At 38.4% G+C, this 11,821-nt stretch overlaps 2 pseudogenes across 1 annotated transcript; one reads left to right on the top strand and one right to left on the bottom strand.

The window, feature by feature from the left end:
- Nucleotides 1-942: 942 nt before the first annotated feature.
- Nucleotides 943-2,168, bottom strand: LOC145219542 (uncharacterized; annotated as a pseudogene).
- Nucleotides 2,169-2,845: 677 nt separating this feature from the next.
- On the top strand, nt 2,846-4,376 carry LOC145219132 (uncharacterized; annotated as a pseudogene). Its single transcript, XR_013857861.1, has 3 exons — nt 2,846-3,732; nt 3,789-3,969; nt 4,053-4,376. The product of XR_013857861.1 is annotated as an uncharacterized LOC145219132 (transcript).
- The last annotated feature ends 7,445 nt before the right edge of the window (nt 4,377-11,821 follow it).

The following is an 11,821-nucleotide window of genomic DNA, read 5'->3' as shown; positions in this document are numbered from 1 at the left end:
AAGCTGTGGCTCAACAAATGAAGGAAAGGTTACAAATTTCTGGTTCTCAGTTTAGCTACGGATCAAGCCACAGTTCGGTATGCGTAAATATCAGTTACACAATAGATGAGGTCTAGTCTCCAATTTAATACTGCGTGATTGTTGCAATTGCGTAATATTTGTTACGTGCTGCAATCTACTTTTCGTTTGCCAGAAGTAGGCATAAAACGCAGTTTCGCTTTTGTTTTGAAATTAATGCAAAAACTTTTCACATCAGAAATTTTAAAATTCGTAAGTTATATTCTGGAAAAGATGAGCCACGTATTATGTCCAAATTAGTTGGCATTATCGCTTAAGTGAAGCGATTTAATTATTAAGCTGGATTAAATGATTAAGGAACGAATTTAGGACTTTTAAGTGGTAAAACGATTTTTCTTGTAGGGTTACTATTCATTATCGTCAGCGGAAGGGTAAGTGATTAGCTTTGTACATTTTTGCTAAAAGATAACGTTTCGCGATTTTTCATGGAGATTAATCAAAATTTTTGTAAAAAGCAGCGTAAATAAAATCTGTAAATACTGGAATAATTCGTGTTTTGGAACACTATATAGGGATCTGTTCATAAGTTTAATGGTGAAAATAACGGCCCAAGACGTAAAAAGCGACATGCTTTATTTTCAAACGTTTCGGCAAATGCTCATGCCATCATCAGTGATATGAAGGCCACTTCAGTTACACCCATTTATATACACTTTAGTCGCATAAAGGAATGATTGAAAGGTGCGAAACAAGCGTCGCATAAAAACGACACATAAAAAGGTGCGCAGAGCGAGGTGTAAGCCACCTGCGAGTGTGCGTCTGACGAAACAGGTGCAGAGCAACTACGACATACAATATATTTACAAGCAAGCAAAGAATCAATAGTAGGACAGCACGTCACATAAAAAATACGCAATAAGTTAATTAGGTATTAAACAAATACAGCGAAACCGACTTCGAATCAACGTTTAATTCCGGTTTATAGCGTTGAATGGAAATTGATTCCAGTAACATTAGTCGATAGCGGTCCCTGGCTGTCCCAAGCACTTCCGAGTTTTTAAAGTCCACTACATGGTCTTTGTTGGCCTGAAGGTGTTGACACACCTCGGACGTTTCGCTTCGTTGGTGTTCATAAACTCGCGTTCCAAGGTTTCGCCTGGTTTCTCCAATGTAGGTTTTTCCACAAGAACATTTCAGTCTGTAAACAACCGAAGATCGGTTCAGTAATCCTTGCATGTCTTTATGCACAAATGCTTTCACAAGCTTCTGTGTTTGGTGGAAAAGACGTACACGGACCTTTCCGTCTGTGGCTTTAAGGATAAAACTGAAGAGTTCTTTCTGTATGCGGTGGTCGATGTCGCCAAGGTATGGTAGTTTGATGCAACTAAATTTGGTGTTGGAATCTAAATCTGTGGACTTAGTTGCATGAAGGTAGCGTCTGTTTAACACCGACCTAATACACATGGATACGAACTTGGCCGGATACCCATTTTGAAGTAAAAAGCCTTCGATGCGCATAAATTCCTTATGCATGTTATTATAGTTACCCTCAGTCCTGTATGCTCTAATTAGCAGCGAACAGGCAAGGTAGACTTTGTGTTGAAATGGTACAAAACTGGCCTATTTTGCACAGAAATGGCCGCCTGAGCGATCTACCAACACATCTAGAAAGGGAACCCTTAGTTCTTGTTCAACTTCCTTTTTGAATTTGATGTTTCTGTGAATCTTGCTCATGTTGTTAAAAAGTATGTCGATTAAGTTTGGATCGGAAAAAGTTGCGAAAATATCATCGACATAGCGGCACAGTACTTTCGGTTGATGCTGGTCCGGTGTTGCGTTGAGAGCTTTGTCAACCACATGGTTCATCATGACGTCTGCAAACAACGGAGCAATTGGTGAACCCATCGCTACGCCGTCAATCTGTTTGTACATTTGACTGTTTTTGATGCAGTCCAAAGCAGTAGCTTCTTGAGCCGACGACGGTTCAAACCGCTGGTGGTTTCGGTTCCATTGCAGAACATGGCGGAAAGTATGAGCTCAATCGTGAAGTCAACCGGTATGTTAGTAAGTCGGACTTTATCCAAGGGCTATCTCCGAATCATACATGATATACCAAAAATATATTGCGGTTATCACAGAAATTCTGGTTTAACGAGTACGTACGTAATTCTAATATATAACTACGAATTTCTGCGATGTTTTAATGAATATTCACAATTGAAATGAACCGCTGTTTTCTTCTTTGACTTTTGCAAGGTTTATGTAAAATTTTCTTGTATGCTTTTAGCGAAGCATTTTTTAGAATCATATGTTGTTGTTTTTTTAAATCAGACCATTTGTCGCATTATAAGAAAATTGATTGATTTTTTAAAATCAGACCACTTGTCGCATTTGTGCAAGTTGTACACTGAGATAGTATCATTTTCAAAAAGGTCAAAAAACGTGTGACCCAAACGTCGAGAACAACGTTCCAGCAGGGTTGCCAGGTTAAAATTTTGCAAATCGACCAGGTCGTAGGCCAGAACGCTTAAAATTCGCCCAAACTTTTATTTTATGCTAAATTTCTAAAACCGCTTGTTTAGCGCCCTCAAGTGGTGGACAATGTACATTATTATTTTTGAAAAACGAGGCTCGAGTAAACATTTATTCAGAAAACATGACATGCGCGACACCAACACACTATACGAAAAAAAATAATACAAGTATCAACTGTCAAAATCAGTCAGCAGATTGTTAAACTCAGTTACATTTTGTGCATACATGTCGTTGTTAAACAATTTAAACATGGTGTCAGTTGCAGTAAAGCTATTGCAGCTATTGGAAACCATGAAGTCGGAGTATTTAACAGTTCAGACAATGATACCAGACACAAAACCGGATAAAATCGGTGTTATTCAGCAGCGACGGGATTCAGAGCGTCATGTTGCGCTGCAATCTCGTTCGAGACACGACGCTTATCGCGACAGCGAAGAGAACAAAAAAGTCGGGACCGAAAAGCGTCAAATCCTGCTGAGAAGTGTGCTCGCACTATAGAAATGTGAGAACGCCCAAACTTTCGGCCAGACGGCCAGACTAAAGTTTTTTCGCCCAAGGGCTCTGAGTCAAGGCCAGAATGAGCGATTCTGGCCGAAAATAGGCCAACCTGGCAACCCTGCGTTCCAGACAATCCAAGAGATTAAGGTTACTTGCGCGTCTCCGCACAAGTATACGTCCTGTCTCGACTTTCCTTTTGCAAACATTTCCTTTCAAATTCTTTTGGCGACAATAATCAAGAGATCGCATACGGCAATGACCCGCTGTTATCTCCTACCCGACCCTAAAAACAATCAGAGCGAGAGAAAGACTTCGTCCCGTTTAACAACAATGCAATCCGCTTCTTAATTACAAGCGTAAAAAGCAGTTTTCTCAAGGCGGCGTTAGATTATTCGAAATATTGCCTGCACAGACGCGCAATCGTTTTAGAGACGGATTTGAACTTAAGAGTGTTTTTAGTGCGAAATGTGAGTTAATTTTGTCTGCTTTTTGTTGTCTGACCTGCAACCTCAGTGAGACGGATGTAACTGCTGGAACCAAGTTCAAAAAGTTTTGGAAAGCTTGCAAGCTAATCAGTCAAAGATAATCACGATCATACAAGCTAAGTGTGATGCAGATTTTCCGCTCATGGTTCCTGCTAAAACTGATGAAGACCTAGACACGTTACAGAAAAATGTTCCGGTAAGTTTATAACCAAATGTTATAATGCATCCATTTTAACATGAATGTAATTCCAGGATTTGCAAATGCTGGCCAAAAGAGTGGAGCAAAATGGGATGAGAGCTACCATTCGAACATTCATTAGGTTATTTATGTCCAGGGATCTAGCTGCGTCCTACTCATGGTTAGGATTGGGGCCCAAACAACAACATTCAAAAAAAGCTTTCAAGGATCACAAAAATTATTCATTTCTTCGCAGTAAGTAGTATTTACTTTATTTTAAATGTGGACAAGCTTTTACAGATCAAAATAACAACTTAATTGACTTTGAATTTGTGTAGATGTTATTCCACTCACTGAATACAAGAACGAAAAGAACAAAACAATCGCTGACGACATCAAGATTGTTCTGTCAGGCGCAGCTGATTGGGACAACGGCTGGATGCAACGGCGAAAAGAAACCGACGGCAAAAGTGGTTCTTTAATAGAACCTATTGCATCATCCGATGAGGACGAGGCTTAGTGCAACTGGGCCTTATGGTCGTCCATAAATTACCTAATGCGACTATAATGTGATCACCCACAACTTTTTTATTGCGACATGTTTGTAATCGCCTAAATACTCTGATGACTTTTCGTGCATTAAAAACATGTTCTTTATTTGAGTGTAAAATTTGTGAAACGATGACGTTACAGGACAGGTTTATCACAGTTTAATGAAAGAATATCAAATATGTTGGTAGGGATTATCCGAGTGTATTCTCAGAAAATCATGATAGGTTTATCATATATTAACCCCAGAAAAACGCAGGTATATGTTCGGATTATGCGGGTATATTCTCAGAAAATCATGTAAGAACTTCACCTTAGCATCATGTATGATCCGAAGTTAACTTTCCGTGTAAAACCACCCTATACATCTATGATTGTCACGAGAAAATCGTACGTAATACAACCATGAACTTACATATTAAATGTATGATTCGGGGATAATTTTCCGCCTGGAAAAGGATGTTTGCATCAAATGTGGCCATTGCAATATTGTCAAATGGGCTTTCCTTGATCCTTGAAATAAACTCAAAAGAATCTTTTACTGTGCAGACAAGTTCGCGCACTGACACAAGAATACGCAAAAGCCATTTAGCACAATCGTAATTGAAGCTGCCTGCCGAGTGAAGGATGGGTCGTAGTGGTACTTTCTCTTTGTGGATCTTAGGCAAGCCATAGAGTGTGGGTGTTCTGGCCGCCGTAGGTCGCATTTGGAGATAGTCATCTTCAGTGAGGGCACCTTTGGTTTTGAGGTAGCGCAGGCAATTTTGAAGGTTTGTCAGGTTGCTTGCGTTATCGTCCTTGCTGCAAATAACGAACTTGCTCCAATCACTTAAAATGTCATTCATTTTGTTGACATATGCCGTGCGATCTAGAACAACCATGCCATTACCTTTATCAGGTTTCGTAATGATGACGTCTTGGTTGGTCGCTAGATTCCGAACACTGTTAAGCTCTTCTAGTGAGAGTGCAGCTGTGTGCTGTTTGCGTTGAATGAAGAAGGTTGAAACCAGTGGCGGCTCGTGCCTAAAATTTCTGGGGGTGCTGCTCCAATTTTTAGCCTTTATTGGACAAATATAAGTTGGCAATATATAGAAAAGTCATATTTATAGTTTTCTAGTGATTGTTTTGTGTAGAAACACAAGTAATACAAATCTTAATTAGCAACTCCATTGTGACGTAATGGTTGTTACGCAATAATGCACACGGGTGTAATGTAAACAGCAGACGGTATCGTTGGGAAATTTTGTTTACTTGCACAGCGACAGGCCAAACTCAATAACATGCAGTAATAATGTGGCACAAAAACACACGTGACACAGACTCGAAACAAAGCGGTTGTAAATACGGTAAAACACAACAACAGTATATAGAAAAAAATTATTAATAAATAAGTCGAAAAAGGTCGAAGTATTTCAATTGGAGAACATTTAAGTAAAACTGGTTATAACAATGACTACTAACTAACACACTTGCTATTCAGTCATTAATATGGTCATGTATCATATAAGTACCTTATAGCCACAGTCAGCATTTTCAACATATTCCATTACACGTCACAGATTATAATTGCCACACAAAAAATAGCCATAAAGCTTTTTATTTGTATCATAACTGACAAATTCAACAACCACATTACATTTGTGTCAGAACTTGTCTATTCAACATCTTAATTTTTGTGTACAACTATTAATAGTTTGTAAGTTTCTTAACTGCTTAACTTGCTGCTTTAGTTGGTGGCAAATAGCTTATAATTCCTTTTTTGGAGTACAAAACTCTGCAAGCTTTGAAAATTACAACACTCTCACTTAAATTTAAAACATATTATTAAACCTTGTGCTTCTATTTTACAACCAAAATGAATCATAAACCTATAGTTTAAGCAAAATAATTAATAGCTTCTTCCTTGATTTCCAAATGACAACCAAGAAACTGTTTTTTTCCTTATATTTAGTGCTATCACTGCAAGTGCAAGTCTTTTTGGAAATAATGGTGTTCCTTAGAAAAGTTTGCATCCTTTTCAGTGTTGACATCCTTTTCAAGAACCGTTTTGCCTTTGAGAGACTCATGGAAATTGCTGGCTAACTGGCTTTTCCTTTTAAAGTTTCAGTAACTTTTCTAACAACAGGATATGTTTGGTGGTCACTACTATCTCCCCTGTAGAATGTTCATTCCTAAGAAACATTTCCTGTGAAGCAATTTAGCAGCTACTGATTAAAGAAACATAACATGTCCATTATATCAATACACAAGATTGCACTTGGTTGCAAATACTGTCCACATGGTGTGTTAAGAAACCAAAACTTGAAATTGTCATTACTAAGGTATTTCAAAATTCTTGTTGCTTGTGTTGTCATTACTAAGGTATTTCAAAATTCCTGTTGCTTGTGCAATTGTTTGTTCTGCATTTAATATTGCCTGAATTTCAGTGAGGCATTTAACTTCACAGTGTGAGTAGTTCTTGTGGTTGCTTATTCCTGCATGACATATTTGGAATAGAAGATGTTTTATCCCAGTTTTCTTAACTTTTTATTATAACGGTTAATCGTGACTTTTCAAAGTGTAAGATGACCTTTCCCGGAACAGACAACACAAAAAAGCTGCGCGAGCCGCAGCACCCAGTCGCCTATTTCGCCCGGCATGTAGCTTTTCCAAGTGCGCATGCGCACAAGTGCAAAACGTCACGATTCGTCATGAAACTGGAGCTGCAGTTCCACCATAGATAACATATTAATGCCATAATTTTTTTTTAAATGAAAAAAATGCCGATCAAGGCGGAAATTATACTTATAAAAATTATACTTAGGAATAAAAAAATAAGTATCATGAAAGTTATCTGTATTGTTGTGGTAGGAATATTAGGTGAAAATATCCAGGGGGTGCTGCAGCACCCGAGCACGAGCCGCCCCTGGTTGAAACATATCGACTGTAGAGTGGGGTTGCCATATTTTATGATACACAATCTCTGACAAAATTTATCTCAGTTGCGTTAATCCAGTGGTTCCTAAACTTTTTCATTATTTTTTCTAAACGCTCGGTCCCTTTGCCATTGTTTCGAGGGCTCGCGGTTTTTTAGTTGGAATGTGTATTTCAGAAAAACGAAAGTTGATTGCAGGATTTTAGCTAGTCATGCAAAATTGCGAATAACAATGATCCAAATCTGACATCACAGACAAGACAAAAAACATTACAGTTGTGCGCGAACAATTGCATTTTTGTTAGTTTTGATGCAATAAATCCTATTGTTTAGCAATGGAGACGGTCGATTCTCACTTTCACTTTGATTTAATCATAAACATTACTGCCAAGGTAGTGGTGTATATAGAATACATCGTGTAGACGTTTCGACAATCTCTGTTGTCATCATCAGTACATGTTTTCAATCAAGCTGTGGAACACGGTATATAAAGCACTAAGGAAAAAAAGAAAAAAGAAAGGGAAGCCAGATGTGCGAAGTGACGTCACAGACGATAACAGGGAACGACGTTTAGAACGGTGGCGTAGACGAAAAGATAAAAACCGGAGATATGGGTCAGGTGTTGAACAGACGCAAGGGCATGGAAACTGTGTCGATGTTGAGCTCGGGTTCATGCCTTTGAATAAAAAGCGATTCGAGAAACAACAGTCTCACGCGGTCTTGGTTTGCGTCCAAAATCTCCGGCTCGGCAAAATTAACTTTATGTGTCGGATTCGATAAAATGTGCCGGCACACTTCTGATTTTTGGTCCATGCGATGTTCTTTAATTTCGCCGCGTTTCCCCAATGTATGAAGCGCCGCAGTTGCAAACCAACCGGTAAACAACGTTAGTTCTTTTGATGTGTTCCTGGCGCTCTTTTATAGGAAAATGCCGTGAAAGTTTGTTCGTTTCATGGACAAGACGTAAGCGGATGTTGGCCCCGGTTCGATGAACAAAATGCCCCAATTCACGCGCAATGTTGTAAGATACTGGGCCGAGAAATGGAAGTCTTGCAACCACGTATCTCTCCTCGTTTGAGTCGTTGTTTAATACCTTCGATTGGTGTTTTTTGTTGAGAAACCCTTTGATACACCCGTCCACAAAGTTGTGGGGATAACCATTCGCTCCAAGCATTTTCTTGACCTTCTTAAATTCTTCGTGCATTATTTTTGCCGAGCCGGAGATTTTGGACGCAAACCAAGACCGCGTGAGACTGTTGTTTCTCGAATCGCTTTTTATTCAAAGGCATGAACCCGAGCTCAACATCGACAGCATTTCCATGCCCTTGCGTCTGTTCAACACCTGACCCATATCTCCGGTTTTTATCTTTTCGTCTACGCCACCGTTCTAGACGTCGTTCCCTGTTATCGTCTGTGACGTCACTTCACACATCTGGCTTACCTTTCTTTTCTTTTTTTTCCTTAGTGCTTTATATACCGTGTTCCACAGCTTGATTGAAAACATGTACTGATGATGACAACAGAGATTGTCGAAACGTCTACACGATGTATTCTATATACACCACTACCTTGGCAGTAATGTTTATGATTAAACTACTTTTCAAGTCCGTACTTTGATTTAAATTTATTAAGTTGCACAAACTGACGCCAAATAAGAATATAGAATTACTTCCACCTTTTCGCGGTCCCCGCAAAATTGCCTCGCGGACTCCTAAATGACTCCGGATCCTAGTTTGAGAACCGCTGCGTTGATCATTTTGCGATCCAAACACTTCTATTACGGAATAAATTTTTAACATTCGAAAGTCCCACGGACGGCGACACGAGAAAACGTTAGATACGATACTTTGATTGTCACCTTTTTACATTTCAAATAAAATGCCACTGTGAAAACGTTTTTCTGTCCCACGACATTCGACTTTTTGTTGTTAGTTAGTTCCTTGCATATTAGATACACAGTTAAAGCAAATGAAACTTCCCACGTAGCATCGAATGCTGTGTTTTCTTGAGACGCAGATGTTTATTTCTGTATTTAACGCGTATTGTTCGTTAGACAACTAGTAACAAACAGGTATTGTTGCCCGCACACACAACGCTTCATGGTATAGACGCGGTTATAGCTAACTACTAGAAACTTTTTCCGTTGGTACATTAATTCCATAGCATATATTTTGTTCTCTTAAATTCCTGACTTTTAAGTACATTTTACCATTTCTCCCTGACGCAGATTTAAACACTAAATTCCCTGACATGTCAGGGAAAATCCTGACGTATGGCAACCCTACTGTAGAGGTTCATTAACATTTGCTTTAGTTGCACACATTGAAAGTGCGACAGGACTTGACGTAGGTCGTGATATAGATGTTCGAACTCGACTTGGATGCAGTTGATGTTGATTTTGGTTGGAAAGTGTGCAAAGTCCTTTGTTGAGAAGGTTAAGATCATATTGAGTGAGCGCGGTGTCCGAGAGATTGCAAACTATTTGCAGTTCGTTGCCTATAGGTTGTATGCCAATGCGTTCAAGTTTTTTGTTCATGCGTTTTTCGGCTCGTTGTTCGCCACTGAGCCTATTTTCACGCAGGAAGCGTCTTACGTAGTATGTTGAAAGAAAACCAATATCCTGGAGCAGTTCACGCAATCTTTCATTGTTATTTTAAACGGAATTATACGTTGATTCGAAGTCGGTTCCGCTGTATTTGTTTAATACCTAATTAACTTATTGCGTATTTTTTATGTGACGTGCTGTCCAACTATTGTTTCTTTGCTTGCTTGTAAATATATTGTATGTCGTAGTTGCTCTGCACCTGTTTCGCCAGACGCACACTCGCAGGTGGCTTACACCTCGGTTTGCGCACCTTTTTATCTATCGTTTTTACGCGACGCTTGTTGCGCACCTTTTAATCATTCCTTTATGCGACTAAAGTTAATATAAATGGGTGTAACTAATGTGGCCTTCATATCACTGATGCATTTACCGAAACGTTTGAACCATAAAGCATGTCGCTTTTTACTTCTATTTGGGCCGTTATTTTCACCATTAAAGTCGTGTTTTATTTTAGCCAACATTATTATGCACTGCGACGTCAAATTCCATATAAATGTGGCGTTTGACTTTCAAAAAATTATGCACTGGGTAACAAATAAATAAGTACAGCGAGAAAACCTAGATTTGTGTAAGAAATGTATGTCTAAAATTCCTACCAAAAACACTTCTACACTCAAAAGTTGTTTCCACATTGCTACTGTGATTTTTTTTTATTTTTAAACCAACATTTTCACACTTCTATCCCTTCTTTCAGGATTTCTGACTTCCAAGACACGTTCTCTTTTGTAAGTCTTTGCAAAAAAGTTAATATTGAACAAAACCGAACAAAAAGGGCTGAAATGTAGCCTCTGATTTAAGTTCATAGAAAATATGCCATTTTTGGTGTCAAAAGTTAGTGTTATAGTTGCGTATTTTGATGTAGAAATCAATACTACTTTGACAATGTCAGCAGTGACTTTTTTTGTTACAAAATGTGAAACAACTTTAAAGGAAATAAAAAATATTTTCTCTTCCTTAAACTTTTTGAAATTGTGTTGTGTAGATTCCTTCGTTATCATCTGGCCATTCAAAATACTTTACCATTCAACGTAAGTTTATTTCTAACCAACATGCACTCTTGTCTTTGACTTTTAACTTCATAGAACTTGTTTAATGTCAATCGCAACGTGCTGTCAAACTTCCAAAGATTTCATGTATACAGTACAAAACCTATGGCATGCAATACGACTTTTCGGATGTCTAAATCCTGCAAGAAAAACTCCATATATATGTGTCGTTTGTGGCGCATTTAGTAGTTGTTGTGCGTGCTGGCAGATTTCTGTTAAACATAGCAAATAGCGCGGCGGCACCGACTTGCTCAGTATGATATATGTATGATCTTTTTTGGCGGTTGCCGAGAACGGCTATTAAAAACAAAAGCATCGAAACACAGCGAATTACGTAACCGTAGTGAGAGAAGTCGCCACATGGGCATTTTTGGGTTTATGAAACTGGATAAAAAACATTTTTAATATGTCTCAAATTTGTTAGCAGAATCATGAAGAAAACAAACTAGAACTTGAAAACAATTCATTCCAATTATGTTGGTATGCTAGTTTATTTCGACGTAACTTAGTCCGGTTTGGAGAAATATAATTTATTACATATCACACTGAGCATGTCTGTAGTGCCGTGCTATTTGCTCTGTTTAAATCTGACAGCACGCACAAAAAAATAATAATTGAGTCACAAACGAAACATAAGGATTGTTTTTCTTGCAAATATTACATGCTAAAACAACGGTTTTGTTTTGGGACATATTAAATATTACTGTAACTTTTTGCTTTACCTTTAAAACAGGCGAACAAAAAAAATCATTTATGGTTGACCCACTTTGGGTCGCGACACGTAAACGCATTTTGGGAAAGATTGCTCTATGTCATGTAGGAAAATATTAAACAAACCTGTGTATGTGAATCGCAACATTTAGAATCACGTAGATATCACTGAATTATATTATGTTTTAGGAATCTGCCAGGAAACGTGCGGCCAAAACTGGGAGAAAGTGTACAGATATTTAGAAGAACATCCAGTTTTATTTGAAGCATGTGATGACGAGT

This window comes from Phallusia mammillata, chromosome 3, assembly GCF_965637545.1.
Source record: "Phallusia mammillata chromosome 3, kaPhaMamm4.hap1.1, whole genome shotgun sequence".
Lineage (NCBI taxonomy): Eukaryota > Metazoa > Chordata > Ascidiacea > Phlebobranchia > Ascidiidae > Phallusia > Phallusia mammillata.
This window is presented reverse-complemented; position numbering and strand designations above follow the sequence as displayed.